The following is a 23,881-nucleotide window of genomic DNA, read 5'->3' as shown; positions in this document are numbered from 1 at the left end:
CTGCTGCTTCCTTCTCCTGTAGTCTACTGTGAGTGTGAGCTGTGAGACACTAGGGGCCGCAACCTGGAGCCAGACTGCAGCGAAGTCCATCCTCACCACTGGAGGCTCTGGCGAACACCAGCTGGCTCTTAGACTCCGCGCCCTGGGGAATCTATGCTCCAGCTCCCATTGGGATCTGTGTTAGTGATCCAGTAGACCTGTGTCCTGAATCTCCCTGGGTACAATCCGCAGCAGTCAGTCCTAAGGTCCACTACCTAGCGGTGCACTTCCGACTCCTACGGAGTGCATCTGTGACCTGACCTGATTGCTGGAGCCGCTTCAGGGGTGCTGACAGCTCGGCAACCCCTGGATGTAAGTACAGTGAGGATGGATGGGGGAGGGGGAATTGGAGAGGGTGTCCAGTGTTGGTTCACCTTCTCATTTTTTTTCTGTAAAGGTGAACTAACCTTTTAAGTGAGATGTACAAGACCTCCATACATGGATACAGTGCAGAATGAAGCATGGTAAGTCAGTGTAGCGACCCTGTAAATGAGTGCGGTGACCCTGCCCTATACAGCTGCTCCCCTATTCAATTTGGAGTGCGTGACTGCTAGGCTGAACTCAGATTTACTTGTTCTGGGGTTCTGTAGGTTCCACATAAACCCGGTGAGTTGATTGTTTCATCCTGTTGCTAGAAGGATCCAGTGCGGAAAGGAATAATCACTAGGTCATGAATATTTATCGTCCAATTGTAATATTTATCAGCTGATCCCTTTATGGTGTTTTGCAGAGGTATGGTCTAGGGCAGGGACCTCCAAACTGTGGCCTCCCTAACTGTTGCGGAACGACATGTCCCATGGAGCATTGTAAAACTCTGACATTCACAGACATGACTAGGCATGATGGGAACTGTAGTTCCTGAACAACTGGAGGGCCATCATTTAGGGACCCCTGGTCTAGGGAGATGGTAACTAAACCTATCTAGAACTCTCTCTTTCTTGGGGCTTCTTCTTGGGAGGAGGCCTGTGTGAAGAACTACTACCAGGGCCTGACCTCAGTATGTGCTGTGCGCTGCATGTAGGCAGGTGTAGTTCAGCCTCCCTGCACAGGTGGCACTGTTGCCACAGCCACGATTCAGAGAGGATGGAGGAGGAGAGGAACTCTTGTTCCTCTAGCAGGGGGTCTCAAACCGGCGGCCCTCCAGCTGTTGAAAAAATACAAGTCCCATGAGGCATTGCAAGGCTGACAGTTACAAGCATGACTCCCACAGGCAGAGGCGTGATTGGACTTGTAGTTTTGCTTCAGCTGGAGAGCCGCCAGTTTGAGACCCCTACTCTAAGGCCTCTGTAGGCATCATCAAGGGAATCAGCTGTCCAATCGAATGCTCCTGCAGTGGATGACCTTGGCATCCATCTTTAATGAGGACAGTGGTAATAAATAGCATCGTCCCACTGCAGTTGGCACACATTTGTGAAGTGGTCCGGTTGCCACCTTGTTGGAACTTTGTGTTGATACATTGGGCTTGATTATCTGAAACTGGAGAGAGCAAAATCTGGGGCAGCTGTGCATGACAGCCAATCACCTTCTAACTTCAGCTTGGTCTATTAAGCTTTGACAAAAACTGGAAGCTGATTGGTTCCTGTGCAGATCTGCACCAGATTTTTCACTCCCTTTTAGTAAATCAACCCCATTGTGCTGCGTTCGTTGGCCTCCATATGCATTTTCTCCACTTCTGCACTGCAGAGCATTTCGTTCTCTCCCAGGGGGTCATGTTTATATCTCCTTACCACCAACTTGTTTGGAGGACAATGGCACGGCCTTGAATATAACACACTCTTGTGTTGGGACTTAGTTGAACATGCTTGTTTATTGGATATTTTGGATTGGAAGATCTCACTTATGTTTGGGAAAACATGTATATGGCCATCTCCTGCTCCTCCTGGTTATCCGTATGCACCACCCCCTGTTTTAGTTTGCAATTCAAGGATACTTTAATCTATGAGCCACTGGTTCCTATGATTCCTTGAAAATTGCTCTCCGCTTGTGAGCCAACCTTTCTCCTATATTGGACAATTCTTCTTTAATTATATATCGAACAAGATTGACTCTCCTGCCAGATAGTGAGAGACATTTTTTCCTTTTTTTGCAACCAACGAATCCCGAATGTGTCCTGATGAAGCTTAACGGTGAAACGCGTTGACGCACTAGGGCTCACATTTCATACTATATATCTCTATATATACATGTTTTTTTCTTAATCTTTTTTCATGTCCGTTTTATACCGTATTGAAATATGTATGTTTCTATATAAATATTACTTTTCTATATCCCCATCGTTTACTGTGCCGTTAAAGTCCGACCTTGGGTCACTTCTTGGGACCCTCCTTTTTGTATAAATCATAAGACCTCATGAGACCTCAGATTATGACTAAGTGAACCTTCATTCGTGAAACGCGTTAATCTTGCCATGCCTACACAGAGGTCTGGTGATGTATTATGATGTATCGTGATGGATTTTTATCTTCAAAAAAGTAATCATCATCACTGCTTCATACCTGGGAGTGCGGTCAACCTTTCTTCAACCATTACCGGTCTGGTCTTCCTGTCTCAAAATCTTCCGCTAAAGCAGTTAATGAACCCGTTTAGTTAACGTTGCACTTCATGTAAATTGATTGCAGACAAGTACTTGATTATGTTTGAAGATTTTAAACTGTTCACAATTTTTTCTTTGAAAGGTTTAAAAAAAAAAAAAAAAGAAAAAAAAATCTGTGCCATAAATTGGGCCCTTGTTATCTGGCTGTTATCCTGCATTGAGCTCTCTGTTCGTATTTAGCAGCACCTGAGGGAACGGAGAGCCTGGGGGAGATGGGGAGCTGATTTAGATCTTGATTTCTTGAGAAGGTACAGAAGGAACGCGGCAGATGATGAAATGTTCAGAACACCCAAACACAAGGATATGAAAAGGGGGTTTGCTCTCTCACAGCTTGAAGAATCTGTCCGTATGTCCTACTCCAGAAATTTAAAGGGAACCTGTGAGGAGAGGAAACTAATTATGAGAGGGGCCACCAAAGTGGAGTAAATGCGTACGGAGACCAAGGAATGCCAAGCAATATATTAACTCCAACAAGGTGGCAACAAGGCCTGAATATCAGGGCCAAACCCAGTATGGGAGTACCTGGAAGAAAGACTCATAGTGCACAGTCTCGAAACTGTAGAAGACATGCTAGCAGGTTTGCGACACCGGGTAGCATTGGACGAAGGAGGTGAATGGTTGGTGACGTGCCGACAAAGAAACTGGAGAGGCCTAAGAAAGGAGATCCAAGGAAGCAGCTCAGGTGTAAGGTCCCTACTAGTGATGGACGAACTTCCGATGGGAAGTTTCGCGAACCGCGAACGCAGCCAAAAGTTTGCGAACCGCAAAGTTCCTCCATTGACTTTAATGGCAGACGAATCTTAAAGACCTCCAGGTCATATTTTCAGCCACAAAATACTTACTTACACATAGTCCCACCACATGGACACTGACATAACAAAAGTATTAAGTGAATCTGGGATTGACAACGCCAAGCATTCTTTTTTTATCTGTGAAATTTTGATAATTCAGGAGCACATGAAGGCCATGGAGGAGAGGCAAGGTCAGGCCAGGCTATGAAGGTGGTGCAGGAGATGATCAGTGCCACAGTCAGGGCAGCGCAGTCCTGTGCCAGTGTCCCAGTGTGCCAACCTGTGCTTGAGCCCCTCCCTCTGCCCAGGCCCTTACCCCCACCTATGCAGGGCTCCACTGCGGTGGTCCGGAGGTGTCAGTCCAGTGCTGATCCTCAGCCATGGTGCTGGCACTGCCTGCTTATTGGCTTCTCCGCTGCTATCTCCGTCACTGTCTGAAACCAGCACTGCGATAGAGACTGAGCAGTGACACCAGCACCGTGATAGAGAGCACTGACACCAGCACCGCGATAGAGACTGAGCACTGACACAAGCACCGTGATAGAGAGCACTGACACCAGCACCGTGATAGAGAGCACTGCCACCAGCACCGAGATAGAGAGCACTGACACCAGCACCGTGATATAGAGCACTGACACCAGCACCGTGATAGAGAGCACTGCCACTAGCACCGAGATAGAGAGCACTGACACCAGCACCGTGATAGAGATGGTTACATGCTTGACGGCCATCAGAAGGTTCACCCAGTGGGCAGTAAAAGTGATATACCTTCCCTGCCCGTGTTTGCTAGACCACGTGTCTGTGGTCAGATGTATCTTGGCACCGACACTGTGTGCCAGAGATGCATTCACTTGCCGCTGAACATGGCCATATAGCTCTGGGATGTCCTTCTGTGAGAAATACTTCCTTCCTGGGACTTTCCATTGTGGTGTTCCAATGGGCACAAATTTTCAAAAGGCCTCCGAGTCCACCAGTTTATATGGCAGTAGTTGGTGGGCTATCAGTTCTGACAAGTCAGCCGTCAACCGTTGGGCAAGAGGGTTATCTGACGTCATCATTTTTTTACGCTCGAACATTTGGCTCACGGAAGCCTACCTTTTTCCAGAAAAACTTGAGGATGGCATGATGGAAGGTGGAGTGGAGGACAATTGTGAGGAGAGAGGAGAAGGAGAAGTAGAAGACGAGGCTGGACGGTGAGAGCCTGCAGTGTGGCTTTGTGTGTTCCGTTGCTCCCACTCGGCTCGGTGATGGCTGCTCATGTGCCTTCTTTAGGCGGTCGTTCCTAGGTGAGTGTTGGGCTTACCGCGACTTATGCGTTGACTGCAAAGATTGCAGATGGCAACACTATTGTCAGCAGCGGACACATTAAAAAAAGCCCACACTGCGGAGCCATGTGCCGGTGTCCTGGGAGCGCCAGATGTGACCGTACATGGTCGATGACTCGCTCCTGATACATTTGCAGTCTGCTTTGTCCCTCCTGTTCAATCTAAGTTCTTCCTGCTTCTCCTCCCTATCTGCTGGTCCATATCTCCCTCTGAACTCCCCTCCTCTTCCTCTCTTGTGGGCACCCACGTGACATCACTAGACACGTCATCATCGACGTCACCTTCCCCACCGCTATAAGTAGAGATCTCGGAGTAGGCAGCAACACCGGGGACCATCCTCCTCCTTGGGCTGATCTGGGTACTGTCGTCAGACTGCTAAGTGGCAGTTGTTGCTACCTCCTCTTCCTGATCCAATGCCAAGAGTGGCTGCGCATCAGAAATGTCTTGATATGGATCGAAAAATAATTCCTGTGACTCAAGCGGAGGGTATATGGTGGTGGTGTTGGTGTTGGTGGTAGTGTCTTTGGGGGTGCACATAGCAGAGAGTGAAGAAGAGGGTGCAGATCGAGAGGATGAGGAGGGTGCAGAAGAGTAAGGCTGAGTGAGCCACTCAACCAAGTCTGGTGCGTCCTTTGACGTAATCGAACGCACCTTCTGCAATTTGCCACTTTGGCTCAAGTCTGTTGCTCCTGCCCTACCCCTACCACCCCTGTGGAAGGGCCTGCCTCTTCCTCTGCCTGTCATTTTTTAAATGACCCTGTGACAAAAGTCTCTAGAGAAGTGCAGTATGTATGTGGAAGAAGGTATATAACACCCCGCTTCAATCTGTCATTTTGGGGGGCCACTGGTCTATCACACCAGTTATAATACTTTTTTTTTTAAATTGCGTTTGTCACTCTTTGTAGTATCGCTGCAGAACCGCTCAGCAGTCACAATGCTGCACAGTGGAAATGCACTATACTATGCTTTCTATATGTGCAAGTATTTTATACGTGTATTACACAACTATATACTGCACACCAAATAGTACACCTATACCAGTCCTTAAAAGGACCTTTGTGGACCTAATAGTAATAGCTAGTGATTAAACTGACTGTCCCTGCTCCACACAGCATCCTGTTCTTCCCTACACTGACAAAAGACAGCTGCAGAATCGGTCAGCAGTGCACTCAGCAATCACCAGCACAGCAGTCAGCAGCAGTGCACCAGATCCCTATATACTGTACACCTATACCAGTCCTTAAAAGGACTTTTGTGGACCTAATAGCTAGTGATTTGTGTCACTACAGTCTCTCCCTGCTCCACACAGCAACCTCTCCCTACACTGACATAAGACAGAATGTAAAATGGCCGCCAGATCAGGTCTATTTATAAGGTAGGGGGAATGTCCAATTGCCCATGTGCTGAAATGTCTCCATTGTCTCCATTGGCTGTCTTGGACCCCATGATGGATGTGTCATCATGGGGCAAAGTTCTTTCACACTGTAAACACATATGTGCGCCACGCGAACAGCGCCAGAAGTCCGGCGAATCGCGAACACGCAAAATTTGCCGCAAACCGACCGCTGGGCGAACCGCAAGGCCATTCCTAGTCCCTACACTGTCTCCACCAAAACCTTTCCCTATGCCAGACACTCTGTCCCTCACCAATGGGTTCCTGTGCCTGATCGAGCCACTTCGCAAATGCGTGCCAACTGCAGTGGGACAGTATTTGTTAGCACCGCCCGCGCGAAACAAGGCTGCCAAGGTCATCCAGTGCTCTCCTGATGACGCTTACAGTGGCCTCAGAAGAACAGGAGTTCCTCTATGTTTCCATCCTCTCTGCTTAGCGGCTGCCATAACAGCACCACCGGTGCAGGGAGGCTGAACTACCCCTGCCTACATGCTGCTACAGTGCGCAAGAGGGATCCCCCCAACATGTATTATGCTTGCCAAAATGAAAAGTACACTATATTATCAAAAGTATTGGGACACCTGCCTTTACACGCATGAACTTTAATGACATCCCAGTCTTTGTCCATAGGGATCAATATTGAGATGGCCCACCCTTTGCAGCTATAACAGCTTCAACTCTTCTGGGAAGGCCGTCCACAAGGTTTGGGAGTGTGCCTATGGGAAGGTTTGACCATTCTTCCAGAAGCACATTTGTGAGATCAGGCTCTGATGTTGGACGAGAAGGTCTGGCTTGCAGTCTCCGCTCTAATTCACCACATGTTTAAAAAATGTTTTCCTTTTATTCTATACAAAATCACAGTGTACTCGTTCAATTCGAGTTCCACGTTGTATCGATCATTGTGAGACGCATCCGATGGTCTTTGTTCGCTTGAAGTTTTCGGCGCTGCACTCACTTTTGCCTTCATCGCTATTATTGCAATTGTCTTGTTTGCCGTATTAGCTGCTGTGTTTCATTTAACCACTTTCAGACCGGACCAATTTGCTGGTCAAAGACCAGACCACTTTTTGCGATTCGGCACTGCGTCGCTTTAACTGACAATTGCGCGGTCGTGCGACGTGGCTTCCAAACAAAATTGACATCCTTTTTTTCCCACAAATAGAGCTTTCTTTTGGTGGTATTTGATCACCCCTGCGGTTTTTATTTTTTGCGCTATAAAGAAAATAGAGCGACAATTTTGAAAAAAAACGCATTATTTTTTACTTTTTTTTATAGTAAATATCCCCCAAAAATATATAAAAAAAAACATTTTTTTTTCCCTCAGTTTAGGCCGATACGTATTCTACATATTTTTGGTAAAAAAAATCGCAATAAGCGATTATTGATTGGTTTGCGCAAAAGTTATAGCGTTTACAAAATAGGGATAGTTTTATAGCATTTTTATTAATAATATTTTATTATTTTTTTTTACTAGTAATGGCGGCGATCAGCGATTTTTATTGTGACTGCGACATTGTGGCGGACACATCGGACATGTCTGACACATTTTTGGGACCATTGTCATTTATACAGTAATCACTGCTATATAAATGCAGTGATTCCTGTGTAAATGACACTGGCAGTGAAGGGGTTAACCAGTGGGTGGCAGTGTAGGGGTTAAGTGTTCCTAGGGGTGTGTTACTAACTGTGGTGGGGTCGGGCTTTCATTTAGTGAACACTGATCTCTGCTCCAATCACATGGAGCAGAGATCAGCGTCACTAGTTGCTAGGCAGAATGGAGAAATGCTGTTTACTCGGCATTTCCTCCATTCGGCCGCTCCGTGAGACGATCGCGGGGATGCCCACGGCGATCGAGTCCGCGGGTCCCGTGGCCAGACTCACGGGGCCCCCTTCCCCAAGGCACCCCCCATGTTGAGGGCACGCGGCCTGGTGAGGCTCGGGAGGGGGGCGCTCGCTCGCCCCCCTTTCCTGGCCGGCCGGGTAGTGTGCTCGGACAAGGGTCTGTTGTGGACTTGGGGGGACCCCCACGGCGATTTTTTTCGGCGTTGGGGTTCCCCTTTAAGTCCATACCAGGCGGCGGGGTCAGCGACGTCTCCTTCGCGGGCTCCGCCTACCTGGAGACGCGTTTGAAATGAGCGGACTTTCCTCCGCGTGTGTGGGCGAGTCCGTTCATTTCAAAAGTAGGGCGGATAGTATGGCGGACTTAGTCCGCCGTATTAGTCCGCTCAAAAAGTGCCATGTGTGGGCAAGTCCGTTCATTCGAAAGTATGACGGACTGTCCGTCGGATTGTCTGACGGACTAAGTTGGACAGACAGTCCGCCACGTGTGTACGCGGCTTTAGAGTTACAGAGGAGGTCTAGTGCTAGAATTATTGCTCTCGCTCTGACGATCGTGGCGATACCTCACATGTGTGATTTGAACACCGTTTACATATGCGGGCGCAACTTCCGTATGCGTTTTCTTTGCTTCGCGAGCTTGCGGGGACGGCGGGCGCTTTATAAAAAAAAAAATTTTCATTTTATTTTACAATTAATAAATAGTTTTTAAAAAATAAAAATAAAATGTTGATCACTTTTATTGCGGTCACAAGGAATGTAAACATCCCTTGTGACAGTAATAGGTGGTGACATGTACTCTTTATGGAGGGATCGGGGGGTCTAAAAGACCCCTCCATCCCTCCTTTACACTTCAAAGTATTCAGATTGCCATTTTCGGCGACTCTGAATACTGTATATATTTTTAAATCTGGAGCCATTGGCATGACGTCGCTTCCATGTTTACTATTAGGAGACTGGAATGAAGCTGCTTACGGCTTCATTCCAGTCCCTGCCCAGCAGCCGGAGGCATCGGATCGTGCATCGGTGCTCCCGATTGAGCGGGAGCACCAGTAAGAGCGGCGGGAGGTGGCGGGAGGGGGGGGGATGTCCCCTCCCACTCCTCCGGCATAACAGCTTTTAGCCGCATCGGTTGTTATGTCTGGAAAGCCAATCGCCCTCTCTGAAAAACGGTACCGGGATGATGCCTGCAGGTGCGGGCGTCATCCCGGTATAACCCCCAGAAGCTGAGTACGCACATCTGCGTACGCTCGGCGGGAAGGGGTTTTAAAGTCCTTGTAGGGCTTATTTTTCAGGAAACAGGGTAGGGCTTATTTGGGGGGGTAGGGCTTATATTGCAGCCATCACCGACAATCACGTTAGGTCTTATTTTTGGGGAAACAGGGTAGTAGGTACCGTTGATCATCATCCAGGGTCCTCTCAATATGTGAAGGTATCAAAAATTTAAAAAAAAGAGAAAAAAAGAGAGCCTCTACATAGTGTAAATCCAATGGATGGCTACTATTTACTTACAAAATATATCTTCCAACGTCCATAGGAGCAAATTATAAAAAAAAAAAAAGTTCAATTGAACGAAATAAAAAGCGCAGTTTTAAATGAGTGGCTGAGTGTTATGAGTTAGCGTAACAACCATACGCGTTTCGTCTTCATAGACTTCTGCTGGGGTATATAAAATATATCATGTTTGGGGGGGGGGGGGGAGTTTGTGTAATCTTCTGGCCTAAAATGTTTTTTTTTTTTTAATTTATAAAATGTGGGCAAAAAAAAAATGGCTCTTGCGGCGAAAAGGTTAATCGATGAAGCACACAGTACATACAGTATAACGGGAATTCTATCCTCGCACACAACGTCTCTGTCATTCGGGGGCTTGTTGGACGTTTTTGCAGAAGTAGAAAATAATTAAAGGAATAAATCTAAGGAGGGAAGAGCAGAAAGGACTGAGCTCTAATTTAGGAAAGACAAAGTTGCGCTTTCATCAATCAGCCGGGAGAATCATGGTACCGGATGCCCTGACACCGAATAACATAACTGATGGCCCGTCCGCCTTTATTGCCTTTGCAGTGCGGAGAAATAGAGAGAATGTCGTGATTGTTATTGTGTAACGGGAAGTTCCTGAACTTGTGTTACTAGTTCATGAAGAAATAATGGAAGCGTTTTCAGAGATACATTTATTCTTGTCTCCGGGAGATATATGGGTCCATTCCTTTAGGTCAGTGATGGTCAACTTATTAGATAAAGGGGGCCTCAGGTGCAGCCCTTAGATGTTGCCCCGGGGCTGGACATTATCTTCGGCATCTGCATTCTGCAATACTAAAATGACAGGGACTGTGGGCATGCTACAGGAGATGATCCAACACCATGGACACGCTACGGGATATGAGTCTGTAGATACCGTATGCTGAAAAAATTAGAGACGAGGGACAGTCTATAGAAAATAGTTACAGACTGGACACGTGTTACAGAAAATGGTCATAGACTGGAGACATGCTATAGGAGGAGATGGTCAGAGATTGGGCACATGGGCCAAGATTTAGTAAAATATTAGAGGTACGATACCGAGTTAGAGAATAGAGACATGCTACGGGGGGTGGTCAGAGACTGAGAACTTGCAAGTAGACATGTGCATTTAGTTTCATTCCGAATCGAAATTCGGACGAATTTCCATTATTCGGACATTCGGATGCATTAATTACCGAATTACAATGCTAACGAATTCAACCGAATTCGGACGAAATTCTAATCAAATTAAAAAAATGACCCGAATTTGGGGCCACGTATCTCGGGGCCACTTATAGCTAGAAACCCCAAATTAGGTATGCAAACACAGTAGACCTAGCACTACAACATCTCCAAATTTGGGGTTTCTAGCACCAAGAGGACCTCAGCACTCACCGGTAATTACTGAGGGTATCTAACCAGGGCAATTCCCCATGAGCTGATTGTCCGTCGTAGACTCTGAGTCAATCCACAACTGCCAGACTTTTTCGTATTTTTTGGGGCATCCTCTGTAAAAACTGTTGCTTGTTGATAGAGGGGTATTATTGTATTGATTCTTTTTTTCCATGATGACAGGGTAGGGGGATTGGCTGACTTCCATCTTAGTTCTATGGCTTTCCATACGTAAAATAGTAGGATACTTATTATAGTGCGGGTTGCTTTAGCTAACGCCAATTGTTCCACAAAGCCGAGGAGACAGACACCGATTGTTAGAAGGAATAGGTATGGTAGTTATCCTATGGATAAATTGAGTTACCTCCCTCCAATAATCTTGAAGCTGTGGGCAATCCCAGAGTATATGTAGGAAGCCTCCAGGGGTACCACAGCATCTCCAGCAAGCAGCTGATGAGATTGGGTGTATGCTTATGGCTAGTAACCAATCTTGTCTACATCACCAATCTTGTCTCCAAATATCACCCAAATCGTCCTCTCCGCTCTTCTCAAGACCTCCTACTCTCAAGCTCTCTCGTCTCCTCCTCTCACGATCGTCTCCAGGATTTCTCCAGAGCCTCTTCCAGCCTCTGGAACTCGCTACCTCCACTTGTCCGGCTATCCCCCTACTCTTGCTATCTTCAGGTGATCCCTGAAAACTCATCTCTTCAGGAAAGCCGATCACGTCTCCAACTAATCTCATATCAGATCGTCATGCTCCATCCGGAGCTGGACCGACTTAAATTGTGAGTCAGAGGCGTGACGGAGCTGCATGAACCTGAAGAAGGAAGAATTCGGAAGTTGGAATTTGTTTTTTCAATCTGTCTAAATGTGGACAACCCAGAACCATCGCAAATATCCTTCAAGTATTTGATGCCCCTGCCGGCCCAAGGTCTGTAATCCGTAATTTTTAATGAAGAGAAGCAGAAACGCGACACAATGGTTTATTGATCACATTACTCTATTCCCATCCTATTGAAAAAAGAAAGCAGTGAGAAGCCGGCAGAATCTGGTGACAATAGATTCATAAATACTGTGGATTGTGTTTAACCACCTAGACATTGAATTGTATGTTTCCCTTTAAGTGACATTTTGTAGCGGACGATGCTTTTATTGCACTTAACAATCAGCTTGGAGCACGTGTCTCTCCAATCATGGAGGGAAAAAATCCTGACTAAAGGCACTAGGAGATTAAATGATTTGCTAAAGGTCACAAGAAACGTGTTCCTGCACTGTCTCCAATGTCACCATGACAAGTCTCCTTTTCCGATACAAGGCTATTAAGAATATGACTTAGTGCCACGGATTTGTTGCAGGGCATGGTTGCCATAACAGTGCCATTAATAATTTGACATAGGGTACATGCCGCGGTTCATTGTAGGACACGGACCCTTAAACATTAATAACCTGTCACTGCGTGAGCCGGACAAGCTATACCTAGATAATCTGCTCTCGGTGATCTCGGATATTATCTGACTAATTGAGACTCAGTGATTCTAACAACATCTGCGTGGGCAGGGGAAGAAGAATGGCTGCCAACAACGGGCTAATTATCTTATATTATTATTATTATTATTATTATTATTATTATTATCTTACAACATATAAAACACCATCATAGCCTTAGAGCCAAGATGTGAATGGATAGGCTGCATTTTCAGTGATGTCACGGCTCTCTAGTGAATGGATAGGCTGCATTCTCAGTGATGTAATGGCTCTCTAGTGAATGGATAGGCTGCATTCTCAGTGATGTCACGGCTCTCTAGTGAATGGATAGGCTCCATTCTCAGTGATGTCACAGCTCTTTGGGGAATGGATAGGCAGCATTCTCAGTGATGTCACAGCTCGCTAGTGATTGGATAGGCTGTATTCTCAGTGATGTCATGGCTCTCTAGTGATTGGATAGGCTCCATTCTCAGTGAAGTCACCGCTCTCTAGTGAGAGTATAGGCTGCATTCTCAGTGATGTCACCACTCTCTAGTGAATGGATAGGCTGCATTCTCAGTGATGTCACCGCTCTCTAGTGAATGGATAGGCTACATTCTCAGTGATGTCACTGCTCTCTAGTGAATGGGTAGGCTGCATTCTCAGTGATGTCACTGCTCTCTAGTGAATGGATAGGCTCCATTCTCAGTGATGTCACAGCTCTCTGGGGAATGGATAGGCAGCATTCTCAGTGATGTCACAGCTCGCTAGTGATTGGATAGGCTGTATTCTCAGTGATGTCATGGCTCTCTAGTGATTGGATAGGCTGGATTCTCAGTGATGTCATCGCTCTCTAGTGATAGCATAGGCTGTATTCTCAGTGATGTCACCACTATCTAGTGAATGTATAGGCTGCATTCTGCAATTCTAGGACAAGCAATGTTCCTAGTGATATTACTAATCTCTAGATACAATAATTCTAAAGTACTTCTTTTTTTATTTGTTTATTTCTGTATTACTTACACTCCCAATATTTTATTGTAGGGGATCTTTTTAACCAAGTAACAACGTGAACAATTAAAACGCGGACCATGGTCTCTGCAATCCTGGAAAACGCCCCTCATTAAAGATAGGGTGAGTGGTTGCATTTCTCTGTTTCTCTCTATCGTTATGTTTCTGCCAATTCCTTGTAAAATTCTTGACTTTTTTTTTTGCTACATTGTTGCTATTTCCATTATACTCTCTCACACTAGCTGAGGAGCTGGTGGCAAGCTGCGCAAGCATCATCAGGGAAAAACGAGATGCACATGTGGATCAAAAGGCATCACTTGGGCTTATTTATATTATTTCTCCTCCATAATATTTTATTAAGAATATTCAGAAAGAGAGTTGAACGGACAAACAAAAGTCGCATGGGCCCGATGGCCTCAAGATGTACATGAATTCTATAATCATATTTGTAACAATGGTGAATATTGGTAACCAAATGTATAGATATTATAGAACAGAACTGTGATGAGTTGAACACACTAGAAAGTTGCATAAGATATAAGATGAGCATCGACTTTGTATCTCAGAGGCCAAGGAGGATCTTTATAGAAGTCCAGTTGACGTTGGCGTTGACTATGGCGTGAATTGAGCTGGTTTCTTTGAGACAAGAGGGATTGGTTAGAAATGTTTCTATAAGGTGATGAAGGGGTAAGGTTTTTGGGCAGGGCTGCCATGGGGGGGGGGGGCAGCACATACCTATGTAGGGGGCCTGGGCGTCCCGTGGGGTCCAGGTGACGGATCCCAACCAATGAATTGTTGTGCGGGCGGCAAATGTTCCACAAATGTGGGAGGGGAAACTGCCGCTTCTAGTCTTGACTGTCCTATCATCACAGCGAACCTCTCACCTAAGTTCTCAGCTACAGAGAGACAGATGCCATGTCGGGGGTCCGAAACCGTCTGAAGGAGAAAGTCAGCTGACGGGCGTGGGCAAGTAGATTGAAGGGGGAGGAGCTCTCCACTGTGTAAGGAGAATCCGTGCCGATAGAGCTGCAGTAGAGACACGTGAAGGGAGCCAGGCAGGCTGTAGGCACCCAGGCTGAAAGTAGAACTATAGGCAACACTTTGTTTTTTTTCATTTTGAGTACAGTAAGGGTGGGTTATAGCACCTGTCAGTTCATTTTTTTGCCATCCCTGTCCCATTGCAGAGATTTTCCTTTGTTTCTTGCCCCATAGCCACACAGGAAGTGAGAGGAATCGGATATCTCTGCAAATTAAGGGGATCCATTACCACCCCAAAGGCCCTCAGAACTATATAGGTTGGACTTGATGGACTTGTATCATAGGTTGGACTTGATGGACTTGTGTTTTTTTTCAACCTCACCTACTATGTAACTATATATCTAGTGTCCCCACTGGAAAATTTCAGGGTGGGTCTTAAACAGGAAGGGGGTTGGCCCTGACAGGAATGGGTGACCCATATTTAAATTAGGGGGTGTAGGAGTTTAGTCATGCCTAGGACAGCACAAAACCTAAATACACTGACTGGTTAGGAGTAATATCAAAGCTGGCAATCCTGCTGGCCAGCTTGGTTAGTTCCAATAGCTACGTATAAAACAAAAAAATATATATCTGAGCAAGTGATATAACAAATAACCAATCAAAACAGCAGCTGTGCACAATGTCTATACATCACGTGACATATGTAATATAAAGCAAATAGTGCAGCAAATAAAGAAAAACATGTGTTGCACAAAATGATTCCAAACATCTAACCAAGTTCATAGAAGTGCAGTTCCATGGAAATGTTCAATCAGGATGAAAAAGTCCCTCAAGCCGTGAAAGTGATAAAGATAAGGTAGGATTATGCCGCGTACACACGTAGCAGACTATCCGGCGGACTTAGTCTGGCGGACTTTCTGCCGGACTTTCCGAACGAGCTACTTGCCCACACACGGCACTTTTGCAGCGGACTATCCGCCGTACTTTTGAAATGAACGGACCCGCCCACACACGCGGAGGAAAGTCCGCTTATTTTGAGCGCGTTTCCAGGTAGCAGGCCCCGTCACCTGGTATGGACTTAAAGGGGAACCCCTACGCCGAAAAATCCATATCAGACCCTTATCCGAGCACGCTACCCAGCCGGCCAGGAAAGGGGGTGGGGACGAGCGAGTGCCCCCCCTCCTGAGCCATACCAGGCCGCGTGTCCTCAACATGGGGGGTGCCCCCCCACCCCAAAGCACCTTGTCCCCATGTTGATGAGGACAAGGGCCTCTTCCCAACAACCCTGGCCGTTGGTCGTCGGGGTCTGCGGGCGGGGGGCTTATCGGAATTCATGAGCCCCCTTTAATAAAGGGGCCCTCGGATACCGGCCCCCCACCCTATGTGAATGAGTATGGGGTACAATGTACCCCTACCCATTCACCTGTGAAAAAAAGTTAAAAAAAAACAACACACAAGGGTTAAGATAGTTTATTGCACAGCTCCGGAGGTCTTCTTCCATCTTCGGGGGTCTTTTCGCCAGACTCCTCCGCTATCTTCTGCTAGCTCTTTTACTAGCGGAGGAGCCCAGCATTCTTCTTCGCCACCACCGCCGCCCTCTTCTTCCGACTTCGGGGGTCTTGTCCCCCTCTTTGGTTCTTCTTGCCGGGCCACGGCGCCTTCTTCTAGCTCTTTTACAAGCGGTGGCCCGGTCTTCTGTCGCCGCTGTCGCCATCGCCATCTTCTGTTCTTCTCTTCTGGAGATGTTGCCTCGTTGCTCTCTCCGGTGACTATGACAGGACACGCGGCGCAGCGGCGACTTATATAGGGACATCACCGGATGATGTCCCCGCCCATTATGATGTCCCAGCATCCTCACCAAATCTTGGTTGGTCTCCCGTCTCCTTTCCATGGAATTGCACTTCTATGAACCTGGTTAGGTTCTTGGAATAATTTTGTGCATGTTCACTAGATGTTTTTCTTTATATAGAGTTGTACTATTTGCTCTATAGTTCCATTAGTTGTGTATAGGTGGGTATGGCAGGATCGGGGGGGGAGGGGGTGATAAGAGGTGGAAGGGGGAGGAGGGGTATAGCTTAGAGTAAGGGGTATAGAGATGAAGAAAAAGAAAAAGAGGGGGTAAGAGGAGAAAGGCAGAGATGGGGGGGTCGTGTGCCTCCAACCTGACCCTGATCTTCGGCCAGGGCCAACATCGGTTATCCCAGAAACTTTACATAGAATAAGATAGTATGAGGTTGTCAGACGATTGGGGTATAGAAACAGTTTGGTTGGTATGTGGCAACATGGTTTGGGTGAATTGGCAGGTCGTTTTTAGACATGTGCAATTCGTTTTGTTACAAAATAGTTTTTTTAATGAATTTCAACTCAATTGGTTAATTCAGAAATATCCGAATTAACGAAAGCCTGCTTAACAAATTTTTCTGAATGTTCCGAAGTTTGAATTATTCGAAAATTTTAAAATCCGTAAATTCAAATTTTGAAAAACCTGGAAATTCAAAAAATTCATAAATTCTAAATTCGTAAAATCTGAAAATGTGAAAATAAGTATGAAAATCCAAAAATTCAAAAAACCTGAAAATTCAAAAATCTGAAATAATAACTTAACTGTTACTAACTATTAAATTATAGGTATTGGAATTTCCTTTCAAATTTGGCTGTTAGTGAATGAATACAAATTTATCTATAGTTACGAATTAGCCATAATAACAATTGCTGCATCTAAAGATTAGAGTGTAACAAATTAATTATAATAAATAATAATAATTATAAAAACTTTTATTATAATATTATTATTATCATTATTATTAATTCATCATGTTTCATTTGTTTAGATGCGGCATTTGTTATTTTGGATAATTCGTAACTTCAGATAAATTCCTATTCTTTCACTAACAGCCAAACTTGAAAGGAAATTCCAAAACCTATAATTTAATAGTTCATTAATATTGGTTATTATTTAGAATTTTCGGAATTTCATTCTTTTGAATTTTCAGATTTTCTTTCTTATTTTCTTATTTTTGAATTTCCGAATTTCCAGATTTTAGGATTTTAAAATTTACAAATTTACGAATTTAAAATTTATAATTGTTCAAATTTCCGGTTCTTGGAATCTTCTAATTTTGAATTTACGGATTTAAGAAATTACCGATTTTCAAATTTTCAAAGTTCTGGATTTTCAAATTTAGAATTTTTAGAATTTATGAGTTTACCAATCTTCGGATTTTCAAATTTTCAAATTTCCAATTTACAAATTTTCGAATTTACAATTTTTTTTTCAATTTCCGGATTTTTGAATTTTTTTGTAATTCCTTTATTGAATGCAAGAAGAAAAAAAAAAAAAGGCGCATGGACAACGGTGATATAACAGACATAGTTCCAAAACATATACATCCTAATAACACCTGGGTGGGAGATATAGAGACCATCCCAGACTTAGGCTTAAACATAACCTGAAAGCATTCCCGGACAGGGGGCTAAATTCCCCTCTACGACCTCTGACACCAAAAGGCAGGATTTTTGAATTTTGAATTTCCAATTTACACATTTTTGAGTTTTCAAATTCACGTATTCACGAATTTACGTATTTTCACATTGTCGAAATTCCAGATTTTTCAATTTTCCAATTTACTCATTTCAATCATGAATGACCCAAAAAACAAAAAAAACAAATGAAACTAAAAAGACCACATTTTTTTGACATTGTATATATCCATTAGTATAAAGTTAGACCAATGAGCCCGATGGGCGATGTGATTGGAGATGTTGTCATGGGGAATGGCAACGAGCTCTTCCATTTCGGTGATTTCATTGTTTTATTTTATTGACTTTCATTGCAATATTTGTAGTGAGAAGCTCGGGTGAAATCTATCTTCTGTTTCTATATTTGTATTTGTTTTCAGCAAAACTTAAAGCAATCAATGCGTCCGTCGCCTCCAATCTCTGGACTCCTCACCAATTAGCGGGATGTGATTAGGCGCGCGTTTCTACTACAAAGGTTGGGGCCTTGGAAATATGTTTTTTTCCCGCAATGACACATTTATGCAGATTAGACAAGTTATTCTCTAATTTGTGACACCTGTTTACAGAATTACACTTAAGAGCTTGTCTGGTATAAACGAGCGTGAATCCTATAAAAATGTCAGCGGGCATTAATTGTGCGCCTCGGCGGCACAGAGCTGGCCTTGTGGCAGGGGAGGTCGGCCCTCTTCGTTCCGTGGAGTAAATGATACGCGGTAATTAATTTCCGAGAGATGGGGAGGCTCCGGCATTATCATGGCAGGTGGGCAGAGGGACGGCAAGAACATCGTCACCGAGAGCTGAACGCCAGGAAGAGGAACAAAGGAATAAGGCTTTGTTATATTCATTAATACATCATTAAATGTCTTTATTATAGAGGAAGTGGTGTACATACCTAAATGTGGGGTGGTATCAAACCTTGTATAGGAAGGCTAACAATGGGAACGCCGATAGGAGGAGAGAGCAGGGAGAGGAACTCACTAGAAACCACAAATTTGGAGATGTTGTAGTGCTAGTTCTATTGTGTTTGCATACTAAATTTGGGGTTTCTATCTCTAAGTGACCCCGAGTTACGGGGCCCCAAAGTCGGTCTCCAAATGTCAAGCACTTTTCTGCAGCAGAGAATGACATTTTGTGACCCGACTTTGGGGCCACGTATCTCGGGGTCACTTATAGCTAGAAACACCAAATTTAGTATACAAACACAATAGAACTAGCACTACAACATCTCAAAATGTGGGGTTTTCTATCACCAAGTGACCTCGAGATACATGGCCCTAAAGTCGGGTCACAAAATATTTTCGAATCCGGTTGAAATAGTTTCCAATGCAGTTGAAATAATTTCAAATCATGTTGAAATCATTTTGAATCTGGTAGAAATATTTTCGAATTTGGTTGAAATATTTTCGAATGCGACCGATTTTTTGAATTCAGTAGAAAACTAAACGAAATCCGAAAACGAATTAAACGAATTTAACTAATATAACTAAACGAAATGAATTAATTAACGAATGAAAATGAAACTAAACTAAACTAATTTTTTCCTTTTGCACATGTCTAGTGATTGGATAGGCTGCATTCTCACTGATGTCACCGCTCTCTAGTGAGTGGATAGGATGCATTCTCAGTGATGTCACCGCTCTCTAGTGAGTGGATAGGATGCATTCTCAGTGATGTCACTGGTCTGTAGTGAATGGATAGGCTTTATTCTCAGTGATGTCACCAGTCTCTAGTAATGGATAGGCTGCATTCTCAGTGATGTCACTGCTCTCTAGTGAACGGATAGGCTGTATTCTCAGTGATGTCACCGGTCTCTAGTAATGGATAGGCTGCACTCTCAGTGATGTCACCGGTCTCTAGTAATGGATAGGCTGCACTCTCAGTGATGTCACCGGCCTCTAGTAATGGATAGGCTGCATTCTCAGTGATGTCACTGACCTTTTAAGGTGCTTAACTACATGGGGTGCTGGTCTGTATGTGTCTATCCAACTCTGCGTGCAACACGAAATTGAAGAGCAAAAACCGCACTGGTTGTTTCAGTGTGTAGCTGGCTGCAAATGACATCCTCACCCTAGGCCATGCCCCCCCCTGCAGTGTTTCACCCCAGTTGGGCTTATTCATAGAGGTCATCTATAAATAAAGCCAATCAGTGTGAAGAGCCTCAAGGTAGGAGACTGCATTTGCAGACCTATATTGGATAAGCTCAACAGTTTGAATTAATAAAGTGTGGTTTTCACTCTTCAATGTTGTGATCCATCATGGCCTAGCCACAGTTCCTTAGAATTAGTAACAGAAATGATCCCCCATCAGGTTTTCTTAGTGCAAAAGTTCATAGCTACACTTAGTAAAGTCTGATGTTGTGACACAATCATAAAATACTGAGGTTCTCTGTTATGATCAATGCATTCCATTTCTTATACTTTGAGAGTCTAGACTCAAAGCCTTCCCTGTCTTTCTTACCATCTGTTTTTTGATAACAAAAATAGAAATAATAAGAAAATAAGGATAAATCGGAGTAGGGCCCGAATCCCTCTAATGGCATCCTGTGCTCGACGCTCAACAGAAAAATAAGATAGAAAAGTAAAAGGAAATGAAAAAAATCAGGGCAGGCACTGATCTTCATTGCTGTTTTCCCGGGTGGATGCCTCTTTGCAAAGTATTTTCTTCTTTGTGACTAATAAAAAAAAAGTTATTTTTCTTGTTGATCCTCAGAAAAGCAATACTGGCTTCTCCCAAGAGATAATGCACACATCCGGATAATACAAAGGAACCAGGAATCCACGTGCTTAAACTTCACACATCATGACCACCACCTCTAATCAAACGGAAACGCGCCATCTACACCGAACAATAAAAGAATATAATAAATGCTTACGATGCATCCAATTCCCACACCGGGGGGGGGGGGGGGGGGTTGTTTACGGTCTAAGCCCTTGTACACACGGTCGGACATTCCGACAACAAAATCCGTCAGATTTTGTCCGACGGATTTTGTCCGAAACTTGTGTTTCATACACACGGTCAGAAAATCCGATCGTACTTAACGTGATGACGTTTTTTTAGTTACGACGGGACTACGTTCAGGCTAGTAGCCAATAGCTTTGATGTAGGAATTTGATCTGAGCATGTGTGGCACTTTGTCCGATCGGAATTCTCTACACACAAATCGGACAAAGTCCGATCGGATCATGTTGTCGGAAAGTTTTATAGCCCAGTTCTAAAACGTTGTCAGTCGGATATTCCGATGGAAACAGTCCGATGGAGCCCGCACACGGTCGGATTATCCGACAACACAGTCCGATCAGACATTTTCCGTCAGAATGTCCGACCGTGTGTACAAGGGCTAAGAATTTTTACAGGTAGACAACTCCTATCTTAATATTGAGAATTTTTTTTCTAAAATGAATCTTAGCTACTACAGTAAGGAATAGACACCCAAAATATACTCCCAACATTTTTCCAAGTGAAAATGAAGTATGTACTGGCAAGTGAAGCCTTTTTTATTGTTGCTGGGGAGGCTCTACTGTTGTGGGGGGAGGATATATTGTTACTGGCTGCTGGAGGGTCTATTGTTGCTGGGGAGGATTGACTGTTGTGGAATAAGGGTCTATTGTTGCTGGGGAGAATCTACTGTTGTGGAGGAAAGGTCTATATTTTCTATGGAGGATCCACTGTTGTGAAGAAAATAACTATTGTTGCTGGCTGCTGGGGGGTCCATTGTTGCTGGGGAGGATTGACTGTTCTGAGTGAAGGGTCTGTTGTTACTGGGGACAATCTAATGTTGTGGGGGAAGTGTCTATTGTTGCTGGCTGCTTGTGGGTCCATAGCTCCATAATCTGGTTCAGCATCAGTTCCATAGTTTAATTCAGAAGCTGAATAGTTCCATGGTGTGGTTCAGCACATGGATAGATCCATAGTCTGGTTTAGCATCAGCTCCATAGTCTACTTCAGCACCTGGATAGCTCCATGGTGTGGTTCAGCACCTGGATAGCTCCATAGTGTGTTTCAGCACCTGGATAGCTCCATGGTGTGGTTCAGCACCTGGATAGCTCCCCAGTGTCTCTGAGGAGAATCTAATGTTGTGGGGGAAAGTGTCTATTGTTGCTGGCTGCTTGTGAGTCCATGATTACTGGGGAGGATCCACTGTTGTGGTTGAGGGGTCTAGTGTTGCTGGGGACAATCTTCTGTTGTGGGAGAATGTGTCTATTGTTGCTGGCTGCTGGAGGGTCTATTGTTGTTGGGGAGGATCTACTGTTGTGGTTGAGGGGTCTTTTTTTGCTGGATGCTGGAGGATTTATAGATGCTGGCTGCTGGGGGTGGTCTGTTGGGACTCTATTGTTGCTGTTACGGGATCTATTGTTGCTGGGTGGATCTCTTGTTATGTTGGTGGATCTATTGCTGGTGTGGGGGTCTGTTGTTGTGTGTGTGGGGGGGGGGGATTTGTTGCTGCTGGGTTGGTCTATTGTTGCTGGGAGGATATATGGCTGCTGGCTGCAGGAGAACCATGTTACCAACTTTGCTGTTCATTAATAAATTACTACAAATCACTTACCGCCATAAAATTATACTTGGTTCTGTATTCTCTAAAAGGGGCCGTACTGAGAGGTGGGTAAGGGACAAAGACAAGGTTTGGTGCTTGGTGGTGCGTAGGGGGTGGAGACAAGGGTTGGTGCTCAAAGGTGAGTAGGGGGCGGAGACATAGGTTATTGCTTTGATGTTGGTAGGTATGGAGGCAATGCTCATTTGGGGAAGGAAGGAGCACCTATTCTCTGAGAAATAAGCACTGAAAACATGTATATGCAAAGTTTAAAGCTATCATGTATATCTCCGATAGTAATGGCTCCAAGGTATGGTTCAATATCTGGATGACTTTAATCTGCTTTAGCAGCTGGATAACTTTAATCTGCACCTGGATTGATCTAAAGTCTGGCACCTCGACAGCTCCAGAGTCTGACTCACTTCTGGATAACTTCACAGTCTGGTTTAGCGCATGGATAGCTCCATAGTCTGGTTCAGCATCAGCTCCATAGTCTAATTCAGAGGCTGGATAGTTCCATGGTGTGGTTCAGCACCTGGATAGCTCCATAGCCTGGTTCAGCATCAGCTCCATAGTCTACTTCAGCACCTGGATAGCTCCATAGTGTGGTTCAGTAGCCTGGATAGCTCCATAGTGTGGTTCAGCACCTGGATAGCTCCATAGTGTGGATCAGCACCTGGATAGCTCCATAGTGTGGTTCAGCAGCCTGGATAGCTCCATAGTGTGGTTCAGCACCTGGATAGCTCCATAGTGTGGATCAGCACCTGGATAGCTCCATAGTCTACTGGTGATGGATCTGTTATTGGTGTGGGGGTCTGTTGTTGCTGGGGAGGATTTGTTGCTTCTGGGTTGGTCTATTGTTGCTGGGAGGATATATGGCTGCTGGCTGCAGGAGAACCATTTTACCAACTTTCCTGTTCATTAATAAATTACTACAAATCACTTAGCGCCATAAAATTATACTTGGTTCTGTATTCTCTAAAAGGGGCCGTACTGAGAGGTGTGTAAGGGACAAAGACAAGGTTTGATGCTTGGTGGTGCGTAAAGGGGTGGAGAGAAGGTTTGGTGCTCAAAGGGGATTAGGGGGTAGAGACATGGGTCATTGCTTTGATGTTGGTAGGTATGGAGGCAATGCTAATTTGGGGAAGGAAGGAGCAACTATTCTCTGAGAAATAAGCACTGAAAACATGTACATGCAAAGTTTAAAGCTATCATGTATATCTCCGATAGTAATGTCTCCAAGGTATGGTTCAACATCTGGATGACTTTAATCTGCTTTAGCGGCTGGATAACTTTTATCTGAATCTGCACCTGGATTGCTCTAAAGTCTGGTTTGGCACCCGGACAGCTCCAGAGTCTGACTCAGCTTCTGGATAACTTCACAGTCCAGTTTAGCTCCATAGTCTGGTTCAGCATCAGCTCCATAGTCTAATTCAGAGGCTGGATAGTTCCATGGTGTGGTTCAGCACCTGGATAGCTCAATAGTGTGGTTCAGCATCAGCTCCACAG

At 44.8% G+C, this 23,881-nt stretch overlaps 1 protein-coding gene across 3 annotated transcripts in view; it reads left to right on the top strand.

Annotated features, from left to right (window-relative positions):
- The window catches only part of LOC143989333 (leucine-rich repeat and fibronectin type-III domain-containing protein 2-like), a 737,371-nt gene that overhangs the window by 225,691 nt on the left and 487,799 nt on the right, over positions 1-23,881 (top strand). For all 3 annotated transcript variants that reach the window (XM_077489421.1, XM_077489420.1, XM_077489422.1), the window contains exon 3: positions 13,375-13,464. The gene's annotated coding sequence lies outside the window, so the exon portion shown is untranslated. The remainder of the gene's footprint in view (positions 1-13,374; positions 13,465-23,881) is intronic.

The sequence above is a fragment of the Lithobates pipiens genome, unplaced genomic scaffold (assembly GCF_037356315.1).
Source record: "Lithobates pipiens isolate NorthernLeopardFrog02 unplaced genomic scaffold, aLitPip1_a1.2 Scaffold_18, whole genome shotgun sequence".
NCBI classification, from domain to species: Eukaryota; Metazoa; Chordata; class Amphibia; order Anura; family Ranidae; genus Lithobates; species Lithobates pipiens.
The sequence above is the reverse complement of the archived record's forward strand: the minus strand, read 5'-3'. Positions and strand labels throughout refer to the sequence as shown.